This window comes from Ambystoma mexicanum, chromosome 6p (genome assembly GCF_040938575.1).
Source record: "Ambystoma mexicanum isolate Mex_15411 chromosome 6p, UKY_AmexF1_1, whole genome shotgun sequence".
In the NCBI taxonomy this organism is placed as follows: Eukaryota; Metazoa; Chordata; class Amphibia; order Caudata; family Ambystomatidae; genus Ambystoma; species Ambystoma mexicanum.
Genome location: NC_090935.1, coordinates 574,900,504 through 574,913,256, shown reverse-complemented (window position 1 = coordinate 574,913,256; position 12,753 = coordinate 574,900,504).

Here is a 12,753-nt window from a genome sequence, read left to right as displayed (position 1 = left end):
AAGTTTGCCACTTCTCCACTGTCTCTGAAGTTAGCACCTCTCCCAACATTTGAAGGGTTAGCCCACGCCTACATTTTAGCCTAGGGGCACACCTGGATGTGCGCACTTTCATTTTGTTAGGGAGAGAGGTAAGGGAAGCCTTTCCCAGAACTGGTGGTGTTAATGTTTTACAGTGTTTGTTCAGAAAAATGTACTCGAATAAACGCAGTAAAACTTTAAAGCTGCTACTTTCCCGAAAGACTTCCATTGCCTTTCTGCATATTGTGCTTTAAAGTATACTATTTGATAGTTGGTCCCACTCCCCACACCAGACCATTTGCTGAAGTGGCCCCTCACCACTAACCCCATCTAATGTAGGTTTCGTTGCACCGTTGCACCCCTGTTAGGGAAAGTGATCCTTGGGGAACTTACTAGGGTACCGTGTTCGCCCATGCGCATGTCCCAGACCCACGTGAAGGTTAGGAGAGAGAATGCGAGAGAAACAAATGCAATGTTGTTTGTACAGAAATTGACCAGTGTCATCGTTCACAAAGATGTAAAGGCGTGGGCTTGGCGGGCTGCGGCCGTCCACAGATGTTTTGAGCAACGCCAGAACGACTGTGTCAATGAGCAACACGCGTTCATACTGCGCATGGACGCCTGTTATCTCTTTGGCACAGAACGTGTGAAGCCCAGCACGCAACGGAGGCGCGTACACTTATCGGACAACAATCGGAATAATGCCGAGTGTGTGTCAGAGACTGCAGTCACTGTCCATCTGAATGCAAGATTGCACCTTGGCTTAACAAGACCTCAGTGCATGGACTCCAGTCATGCCCCACTCGCAGATAGAAAAAGAGCGGAGGGTTTGGTAGTTCCTCAGAAAGTCCACCAATCACAGAGCCTGTTCAGCAGCAGCAGCCTTGTGATGTTAATGCAGGATGGTATGCAGGTGGTAAAAAAAAGGAGCGTGGAGGTCATGAGCGGAGGTGAGAGAAGAAAATCATTACTTGCAGAGTGGTGAAAAGAAAAGTGGTAGAGAGCAGGAGGCGGAAGGGAGAACAACAAGAGTGAATACATGAAAAAAAGGTGAAGTTTGAAGACATAAGCAGTTTGGAGCTGTAAGAGGAACCACCAATGACAGGTGATAGAGCTGAGAAGGAATCCCCGGGAGGAGGAGCAGAGAAAATCAGAAAGAAGAGTACAGGTGTAGTGAGGGACAGATGAAATGAGAGGCAAGCAGGATGAGGGGGAGAGCTAACGGGTGTAAGGAAGAGCAAACGAGAGAGAAGGAAGGACGGGAGGGAAAGAGAGAGGAGAAGAGGACGAGGAGGGACGGAGGGAGGGAGCGAGCAGAGGAGGAGGTGGAAAAGAATAAGAAAGGGGTGGCGCAGAGGCTTCAAATAAGGAAGTGCAGGAGCTGCCTGGAGGGGAGAGAGGAGGAGCTGTAAAACAATACAAAAGTGGAGATGACTGGAGAAGCCAATAAAGGATGGAGGAGGAAAAGTATTGTGAGTTGGCAAAAGTAAAGGAGGAGAGAGTAGGAAACAGGGATGAGGGGGAGAATGCTAAGGAGGAGACTAAAGACTGTGATAAGAGAGTTGAGGTCATCAACAAGAAAGACAATATGAGAAAAGGTTAGCAACACCCAAGTCACTAGGGAGGCAACTCGTTTTTTATGGGAGTACAACTCAACATTTCTAGCACTTCGTCTATGACTCACCCACGAGCTCGGACTCCCCAGCACTTACCCCCTCTTCCCTTCTGCACCTGCATGTTCTGAATACTCACAAGTTATAGTAGGTTCATCCCTTACCCCCTGTTGTAATGTATTTCCCACCTTTGCTCCCTCCCTGCCCTGTGGGCGCTTTGAAACAGCATTTTCTTATTGTATAAGCACCTAACAAGAAAATAATAAATAAATAAAATAAATTGTACAGGACTCTAGGATGTCTTAGACAACCTTTGAAAGGGTTAAGCCCAATAACAGTATGGCCTACAAAGGACCTCAAAGTGCCTAACCCCATGGCTCTGAATAGGATCTCAAAGTGCCTGATGCCAGGCCCACCTCTAGACAACCCAAGACACCCCGCGTGGCGGTGTCAGTATTTCCTGAAGGTAAAGAGCAACATCCTGACAACATCCACAAAAGACAACAAATGCCAAAAAGTGTCAAGAGTTGGGCAAGTCCAGGATAAATGTAGTATCGTCCCCTTTAGGCTTGGGACACACGCCTGATGCATTAGTTCAAATGTGAGTATTTTAAAAAGAGTGCACAGTACAGTAACACTATAGTGATAATGTTCAACACCAGAGGAAGCCAGAACCTTCTTACCCATTAACCCGCAAAATCACCCACCTCGACCCTTGTACTCAGTGGTCTTGACAACGTACAGCTCTCCTCTTGATTCTCCGTCTTTACTGATTTATCTTCTCAATAAAATGTGCAACTTTGCTACTCGTTTCCTGTAGAAATGTCCACGCTCTTCCTCTGTTCACTGCCTCCATGCTGGCTGGTGTACTATGCAACACCTAATTAGATTCTTTATCCTAGTCTTAAAATACATTCTCAGGAACAGCGTTTCTTATTGAAATGCTATTTCTCTGTGCTCAATAAATGCAACCTGCCAGATGTGAACAGAATACTCGCCATCCTCATTGATAGCTCTCAGGGTGCAGTCAGGTAAGCATAGAGCGAGGCAAGGGATGTATGGGGCTATAGGCATCAACCCCAATAGTGGGTGCAAGGAGGAATCGGAGCTCCCGGCATGTGCATCTCTGGTACACAGCGAGTGGTGGTGTGGGGGAAGCTGCATTTGTGCCAGCTCGGTGGTGGTGTGACAAAGGGCCTCATTACGAGTTGGGCCGTGCCGGTAAAATGCGCAGGTAATACCGTTTACTGCCGCATTACCGCACTGCCCAACTACAAGTATGGCGGAAAGTTGCAGAATTCAGTTCCAGCTATGAGCTGGAGATGAATCTGCCACCTCTCCACCTGATTTCGGCCAAATTGCCACTGCAGTAATTCCACCAAAATCCCCCATATAGTACTACGGACTCCATTTAAAAGGGGACTAACACCACCACCACTATTTGTAATCTGGCTGTAATTCCGTTTGACCAAGTGGTGCTAACGGTATTACAGTTTGGTGGTATCTATATGGTAAATCCACCAAAAATGCCCTGTGCCTTTGCCTGGTAGGCAGGTGAATGGAGGTCCACAGGGCCAGGTGCTTCCATTTGCTTCTTCAAGCTGGACCCAGACGAAGGGTGGGCATCATTATAAGTATGCCGATGCAGAATTAACATGCCAGTAATTCCGTTTACCGGCACGTTTCCCCACCGGCATACTCCGAGTTTGGTGGTGGGTTGGCCGGAATTACCCCGAGCTTGGAGTTCGAGGTAATTCTGGCACAGCACCATCAAAAACTGCCAGAATTACTATAGGACTCCATGGAATGGGGAGTAACTGCCCTTACTGGCACAGTTCCATGTGATAATGTCCCTGCACAAATGTCGTCTGACAAAAATGTCACCAAAAAATGGCCGTGGTTTGCAGGGAAATGATCACATTGAACATGCAGGGGACAGCCCCGTAGCCCCAAATATTTTTTTTTAAAAAAGGGGAGAGGGGGACACCCCCGCAATCACCGCTCCCCTTGACCCCATATATGGGGTTACCAAATGTTACCATATATAAAGTCGCCATTGCCTTTTCCCAGCGACAATATGTATGGAATCGAATTTACCAACGGTATACCACCAAACTTATAATGATGCCCAATGTGGAAAATCATAACACTGTTATTCAGTCATGCACCCTCAATCACCTGTGCTGGGGAAATGCGTCCAACAAAATCCCTAGTTGAACAATGGAGTTGGTCGGAAGCATTTCCACGTACAGGTGCTGCATTAGCCCATACAACGTCCTCCTGGCAGCAGCAGAGTTGCAAGTATGAAAATCAACAATACATAAGTGTCTAAAAGAGGGTGGTCTGCGGAGCAGTGCAGAGTGGCATTTTGAAATCACACCAGTGATGTAGAGTCCTTCGACCCACTGCACCAATCTACGCACTGTAGTCATTATCCTGCAAAGCTGTCAGTACTCCGGTGGAGGGCGGAATCCACAAGTGCTACACTCCGATTAAAGGGCAAGGGTGTAAGGAGACAGAAGTTCAAAATCAGAAGTAGTTGCTGACTAAGTGAGGTATAGGCACAGTGGCAGAAAGGGGGTGAGAAGGGGCAGAGCTAGAGCAGCTGAGGCTGAGGTGGAGATGATAGAAGGGACTATTGGGAGACGAGGGACGGTTGGGAGATGAGCCAAGTCAGCTGAGGGAGACAATATAATAGGGGTATGGAGGCAGAGGAAGAGAAGAGAGCGAAGTGGAGGTACAAAGGAGAAGGAAAGGAGAGGAAGTGAAGGCAGAGGCACAGAGAAATGTGGAGGAGGATGAAAGGAAGCTAGGAAAGAAGGAGAGAGTAAGACCAGGAGATTATAAATATTATTAGGGTATTTATTGAGTGTGGACCTAGCTTCAAAAGCAATGGAGCACTTTACAATCATAGGGGGAAGAACCCAGTGAGGGGAGCAGATAAACAAGGGAATGGGGAGCGAGCAGCAGAGGGGGAAGGTGGGCAAGGTTGGCAAGGTTGGCAATTTGCCAGCAAGGGATCTACAAACAATCAGGTGAGGAAACAGTGGGAAGCCAATCACCCAGTCTCACCCAGTCTCCGGTAGGGTGTGGAGGAGAGGGTCTGTGGACCTAGGTGTTGTGGAGGAGCCATTCCTTGAATATGAGGGTCTTGAGCTCCTTACTGAACTGTAGAAGCGAGCGACAGGGCAAGCCTAATATTGACTGGGAGAAGGTTCCAGAGTCTTGGGGCATAGACAGAGAAGGCCTTTCATCTGGTTCTTTCCTTCCTGCACCAGTGGAGCTCAAGTCTGTACATGTACTTACCTCGGGTGGATCGTAGGCCTCTGGAGATGCTGAGGTTCTCAGTGAGGTAGCTTGGTCCATTAGGGTGGCAGCCTTGTAGGTTATGCAGCAGGGTTTACAGATGATATGGGCCTGCAGTGGGAGGCAGTACAATTCAATGAGGGTCGGGGTCATGTGGTCGAATTTGAGTTCTTTGATAAGTCATGCTGCAGCATGCAGAATACATCCTAGGAGGACACATCCTCCCCACATCTGCCTCTAAACTACTTCTCATGGTTGACCTCAACATCCACCTTGACACCTCAATCACAGCATCCACTCTCTTCCGTGACCTGTGCACCTCGCTCTCCCTCTCTGTTCTCCATTCTGGTCCTACCCACTCGGCTGGACACACCCTTGATGCCTTGATCCACACTGGTCTTCTGCTCTCCGCCCCACTCACCACCCCACTCTCCTGGTCAGACCTCTCCCTACTCTCCTCCCATCTTGGTCCTCTTTGCCATCTGACAGCACCTCCCCCAGCTCTGACAACCTTGTTCACGGACAGCCGACCGATGAAACGAATGTCAGCTGTTGCCTTCGCATCCATCTTCATCCCTCCCTCCTCCCCCACTGCAGACTCTACTTCTGACACTGTTCTCAGTAACCTCCATCTTGCCATCATTAACACTCTCGACATTCTTGCCCCAGTCATGAGGATCCGCCTGAAACATGCCTTCAAGCGTATCACTTGGTATGACTCTGAACTTGCAGCCCTAAACGCAAGTGAAGAACTGCTGAACGGAAGTGGCAAACCTCAGGCTCACCCTCTGACAAACTGACCTGTCGCCTTCACCAAAGGCAATACAGACTCTCTATTCACTCAAAGAAAAAGGCCCACATCCAGGCTTGCGTCTCTTGGGCATCCAACAACATGGCTGAACTCTTTCAAATCTGCAAGGAACTAGTCAACCCTTCTGCAGTCTCCACCTCACCTCTTCCCTCTCAGGCTCTCTGCAATGCATTGGACACACACTTCACTGCAAAAACTCAACACATCTTGAGCACTCTCTCTTCCCTTTCCCCAGTGACTCCCCCAATCCTCCAGCCACCTATGGTCACCCCCCCTCTGCCTTTCTCTCCTCCTTCTCTCCTATCACATCCTATGAGGTCACTAGAGATGTCCGCTCTATGAAGGTCTCCTCCAAATAGGTCTCCCCCTGTTCTTCAGAACCATTAAGGACAATATTGGCTCCCTTGGCCCTGCTGATTTCTGCAATCACTCCTTTGCTACCTGGTCTTTCGCTTCTTCCCTCAAGCACTCTCCTGTGCGCTCCTCATGAAAAAACTCTCGGTCGACCCCTCTTGTCCGGTTAATCACTGCCCATCTCTATCACTCCCTTCCTTGGGATACTCCTGGAGAAGCTGGTCTTCCCCCAGCTGACCCAAAATGCTGAGCTTGTCGGTTGCATACACAACCATCAATCTGGATTCCGAGCATCCAGAGACACGGAAACTGCTCTCCTGAACACCTGTGAAGAACTGCTTGCATCTCTTGATTCTAACTCTCAAGCTGTTCTTATTCTACTTGATCTCTCCTCTGCATTTGATTTGGTCAACCACTCCATCCTCATAAAACAGCTCCACGATACCATTGGTATCTCAGAGCGGGAACTGGACTGGCTGACCTCCTTCCTCAACGACTGTCCCTCCCCGTTTATTCTGGGTTCTTTCTCCTCTCCACTTTCAACTCTACCTCCGTAAAAGGAATCCTTCCTTTCCTCAATTTCCCCCAGAAGCTCAATGGGCCTCATTCTGAGTATGGAGGTAGTCATGGCGCTATTTGCGCCATGACTACCTCCCATACCAGTACCGACTCCGACCTGGTTCAATGGGGACTTACTGGTGTAGTCCGACCTTTGCAGGACCGGTAGGTCCCCATTGAAAAAGGCAATCCCCATTCCCATTTGAGCCCCTATTGGGCTCAATGGGAATGGGGAGGGAGCTAATAACGGTACCGCAATTTGCAGTACCGTTATTTGCTCCCTTTGCGACTCCCGCTAAGGGAACTCGCTGTAGGGCGGTAAGGGATTACTGGCACCAGTCTCCTTAATGGTGCCCGGTATCCCTTACTGCCCTACTCAGAATGAGGCCCAATGTCTCCAGAGATCTGGTACTCTCTAGGCTGGACATCTGCAACAGCCTCATCCTCAATCTACCCTCTTCCTCTCTACGACCCCTCCAGCTTATCCAGAATAGGGCTGCAAGACTTATCCTTGGCCTCAAGCCCAGGGACAGCATCTCTCCAGCCCTAAATTTCTCCACTGGCTCCTGGTTGCTATCTATAACTGTCTCTGACCAACTACTCTCCCTCCAGATCTTTACGCTCCTCCGGCGCCAACTCTCGGCGTGTCAAGCGCTTCTTTAAACAGCAGGCTGGTGGCCGATCTCTTTCCTCGGCTGGCTCCCTCCTCTGGAACAGCCTCCCCTTTCCTTTCTGTCTTGAGCCGGACCTCCTCAAATTCCAGAAGCTCCACAAGACTTCCCTTTTCACCCCCTCGTTCCCCCTCTCCTTGCTAACCCCACAGTGGCTTATATTCGTGACCAGGGCCCTTATGTGTCGTTCTGGGCCCTAGCCCCCACCCAATAGCCTTCAGCTTAAGTCCAATTGCAGCACTTGCCGATGGGTCCCCACTGGCCTGTGCTATCTCACAGGCCGGGACTTATTGCTTTTGTCAGTTGACTACTCTTTCCAAGTGATCTCTGCCTGGCACTTAACAGTTGCTTGCAACTTATTCCCTAGCACTTCCTTTCGTGGCACTCCTAACCACTTACTCTCCCATTACCCCTCTTTCTATCTCTGCACTTGCACTTTCTGAATGCTCACAACGCCTAGTAGGACCCTCTCTTTCTTTCTTCATTGTTATTATAATTGCCATGTTTCCTCCCTGTTGCCCTGTGGGTGCTTTGAAAAACAATTTACTTGATGTATAAGTGCCTTACAAATGCACAATAAAAAAGAAAATGGGAGTGCCAGAGTAGATGCTGCAAGGCCTTCGAATAGAGCATTGCCACCATCCAGGTGGTAGGGCACCAATCCTTGGACAGAAGATCTGAAGTTGTTTTCTGTTATGAAGAGCTTGATTTTCCACAAGAGAGAAAGCTTGTACCATGCTATTTGTGTCTTACTTGCTATGTGCTGTTTGAAAGAGAGGTTTCTCTTCGAAGTCAAACCCAAGGGACTTTCTGGGCCCTTTCCTCAGCTGGGGTGTCAAGCCCTAGGGTTTCATAGTAAAAAGCCAGATCTGGATGTAATGTTGTTTAGTGTTGTTGGTCAGCAGTAGAAATAGTAGAAATTCAGTCTTGGAAGGTTTGAGCTTCAGGTAAGCACTGGACATCCATGGCAGGATCATTGTGAGGCATGCCTTCAGCATGTGGATGTCTTCAATGGAGAATATCTTGAGGTAGAGGTGTGTGTCATCTGCATATTGGTGGCTGTGGATGTTGTGTGGGGCGAGGAGGGTTAAAGTGGTTCCATGCAAAGATTGAAGATCAAATTGGAAAGGGTGAATCCTTGCGGGACTCCACAGGTGATGGGCAGAGTTGGTGATCTGGAGGATCCATTTGCATAAACTAGTGTCGATTAGCAAGATATGATTTGCACCAGCTGAGAATGATCTCACTGATCCCCATGCAGCGATGTAGATTGTCAGTGAGTGTCTGGTGGTCTACTGTGTCGAATGCTGCTGAGAGGTCAAGGAGAACCAGGAGGCAAAGATGGCCATCATTGAGGATTTTAAGAGCGTTGTCTTTCACCTTGATGGTAGCCGTTTCTGTGCTCCACCGGGGTCTGAAGCCAGATTGGTAGGACTGAACGAGGATGTTGGCTTCAATGTGTTGGAGGAGTTGCCTGACTACTGCTTTCTCAATGATATTACCTAGGATGGGAGGATGCGTGATGGGGTGCTAGTTGCCAAGGTTGTCAAGGTCCAGTGTTGGTTTCTTGAGAAGCGAGAGGATTTGTCTAGTGTTGAGGGTCAAGGAGATTGTGCCTTGAGTTATGGAGCTGTTGATGATTAGCAGGTATGGGAGGAGTGCTTCAGTCAGAAGCGTCTGGAGTTTGGAGGCAGGGTAATGTCGTCTGCAGAGGATGTGGCCTTGAGGCTTGCTAGAATGGCAGGGAGGTCTTCCATAGTAAGTGTCTTGAAAGTTGTCCAAGTAGTTGTGGTTTTGCGAGATGGGCTGTGGACTATGCTGTCAGCTGTGGGGTTGGTGTCTATGGGCCTCATTACGACCTGTGCGGTAACCATGGCGCTAGTTGTGCCATGGTTGCCGCCGGTATTTTACCGATTCCGCCATGGTGAATGGCGGAATTACCACCCCATTCCAAGGTTGGCAGGGCGGTAATTCCCCATTCCTATTTTTGCCCCCATAGGGCTCAATGGAAATGGGGAAGGCGGTAATTACGGTACCGCAAATTACGGTATCGTAATTACCTCCAAGATCCCTTTACAGGTCCCTTCCTTAATGGCTGGTAAAACCAGCCGTTATGGTAGGGACCCGCAAAGGGACCTAGTCATTGGGCAGTAAGGGATTGCCGGCACCAGTGCCCTTACTGGTACCGGTAATCCCTTACCGCCCAGGTCGTAATGAGGCCCTATGTGTTGGTGGATCATGCTGTTCTTGTTGATAAAGAAACAGTTGATGGTGTGGAATTTCTGATGGAGTGCGGTATGGGTGGGACAGCCAGAGGGTTGATGCAGTGCTTGATGGCTTTGAAGAAGGCTCTGCTTTCATTGTTGGCCTTGGCAATGGTGTTTTGGTAGCAGTTGGCCTTGGCCTGTGATGATCAGTCGTCTGCATGTAGCACAGAGTTCCTTGAGCAGGGAGAGATCGGATGCGCTGCATGATTTTAGCCAAGTCTTTTCTTGTTTTCTGATAGTTCGTGTGTTGAAGTTGAGTACTTGAGTGTACCAGGGTGCAGAAGGTTTCGGCTTGAGGGTGCGTTGTTTCATTGGGACATGGCGGTTGATGTTGGCTGTAAGGGTGGGCCATTTGAGGAAGAATTTGGCAAGCTCTTTTGTGAGAGACTTCACTGGGAATTTCTTGAATGCTCTGAAGGCTTGTTTGCAGGGTTTCTGATGGATTTGCTTGACTGGTGTGGTGTGACTAATATCAAAGGGGGCTGCCAGATGGTCTGACCAGTCAAGCGGGATTGAAGAGCTGTGTTGTAGAGTGGATAGGGCGATGATGATGAGGTTGAGGATATTATCTTTCCTGTGAGTTGGGTGTTTTGTGTACGAGTGGAGTTCAGTGTGTTGAGTAGGCAGTGGAAATCATCCTTCATTGACTTGGTTGCTGGGTTCCCAGGGTTGTTGAAGTCTCAGAGGAATATGTTGGCATTTGTGAGAGACATGGTGGTGACCAAGTCTGTGAAGTATTCGATGAAGGAGGTGTTGGGCTTGGTGGTCTGTAGATGAGGTGAAAATTGACTCTGCCTGTTGGGGAGAGTGGTAGGTGGCAGGAAAGGTTTTCAAAAGAGCCAATGGTGTGACATCCAGTTGGGTGCATGATTATGACGCCTTGTGAATGATGGCGAGGCCTTAGCCGATCTTGTTTAGACGGTCTTGTTGTAGAATTCTGTAGCGGTTGGTAATGAGGACATCTAGAATGTTGGTGGAGGGGGATGCCATGGGCTCAGCATTGTTAAATGGCCAGAAAGTGATCCCGGTCCTGCAATTTTGACTGTAAATTATCCTTTAGGGAGGCCACCAGGGGGTGCACAGGCAATGGCAGCCTGAATCCCGTGCTCCGTCAGCAGCCAGGTCGAATTGGAGATTGAGCCCCCCCCCTAAAGCCCCCCCATGGAAAACGAAGGAGCCGGCACGGGCAGTGAACCCCCGGGGCCCCCACCGAGAGAAACAGCAGCATCGGAGGCCCCCCCGGAAGGCTGAGAACCAGAGCCGCAGCCTCGCCGACAAAACCACCTCCGGAGAGCCGGGCGGGGGAGGAGCCGTGGGCCGCCTAATCCAGAGGTCGGCTCCCGCGCCGTGCCTGGCGCTCCACGTGAGAGGCCTGAGGAGCGGCGAATCCCCCCGTGGACCGAGTCCATCACCTGCAGATGCGGCGACGACCTCCTCCCGTGGCTCCCGATCGGGTGGCGTGAACCACCGGAGACCCGCACCGAGACAGGAGGTGCGAAAGGATCCCCCCGACCGGGCCGCGGACCACCCGCGTAGGAGGGGCCTCCCCCACCTTTCCCCGGGCCCGACAAACTGTCCCCGTGAGGGACGCCACCAACACCACAGGCGGGTCGGAGCATCGACTCTTCACCCTGAAGGGAATGACGCGCCCCACCCTCCCTGGAGTGCGCAGAGGACCCCGAAGGCCCCAGGACCTCTGCTCTGGGTGTGAGGCCCCCTCCGGAGGCCGGCGGGCCGTGTGCCCGCCCGACAGCGATCGCTCGGACACCTAGGAGGCCCATTGAAGGGAGTGCGAGTTACCAGCGGGCCCGCCAGGTGACTTTGTAGCCCCCGCGGGAGCGAGGCACACTCAATGGTAAGCGGGGGGCAATCAGATGGGCTGGCAGAGGGAGATACAAAAATATCGTTACCAAGAGTCCAGTCCCCACGCTCTCATCCCGCCCCACTACAGTATTATGGCCCAGTCTGAAGCCTCGGCACCCTCGGCGGAGGCAATGGAAAGGGGATTCGCCTCCATTTTGCAGGAGATAAGAGACATGCGCTCCGACTTTGCCCAAAAGTTCGACAAAATGGGCCAAAGAGTAGACAAAGTGGAGGACAGACTCCTTCAGGTTGAATCTAACCAGTCATCCTCAGCGACCCTGGAGGTAGAGATGGACATGAGATTATCTGCCCTTGAAAAACGGGAGGAGGAGAGGTCGAGACAAATGGACGATTTCAAAAATAGTGAAAGGAGAAACAACCTCAGATTCTTTGGGGTCCCTGGGGCGGAGGGGGAGACGGAGAGAGAGGTCACCCGAGTGGTGCGAGACATTATTGCCCTCCTCTTTGGAGAAGAGATGACCACTGAACTCATATTTGATCGGGTGCACAGGGCGGGGGGACGTGCGGGTGGACCTCGATCGATTCTGGTCCGGTTCCACTATTATGCCGACAAGACACAGGTGCTGGAGGCCGCCAGGAAAGCTCAGGAAGTTACGTATAACAACTCCCAGGTCTCCATCTTTCAGGACCTCTCCGCATATACTTTGGCCAAGCGCAGGATGTGCCGCCCCCTCACACAACTGTTAAAAGAAAAGGGGGTACGATACAGATGGGGCTACCCCTTCTCTCTAACCTTCGAATATCTGGGTCAGCGGATGACGTTGATCACTGAAGAGGACATCAAGGGGGCCATCCAGAACTACGTGACGGACCCAACCCCTCGGAGGGGACCAACTGGACCCGTTTCGGGTGGAGCGAAAGGCCAGGGCCTGTCGAGGGAAAGAAGGAAGAAATCTGGCCCAAGGAAATTCAGGAAGATGAACAGGCCCTCCGCGACAAAGGAGGGAGAACGGAATGACTCCGAGGGATGAACGCCTGGTATCCCGGCCGGGGTCGGCACGGGAGTTCGGAACACAGGGACGTGTAATGGGGCATGACCACTTGTTGGTCTGGAAATGAGAAACTGGAATCTAAGTAGATCCCTGAATCCCCCAGTAAAGCAAGTATGGCGAGGGCAGCCGGGGGACGAGGGGAGGGGGGGCTCACGAAGATGGGTGTTTTTTGAAACGATTGCCTGGCCGAGGAAGGCGGGCTGGTGGTCTGGCCAAAATGCCAGAAATGGCGGAACTATCTGGACGCCGGGGTGGGGGGAGGGGGAGCACAAACTAGTT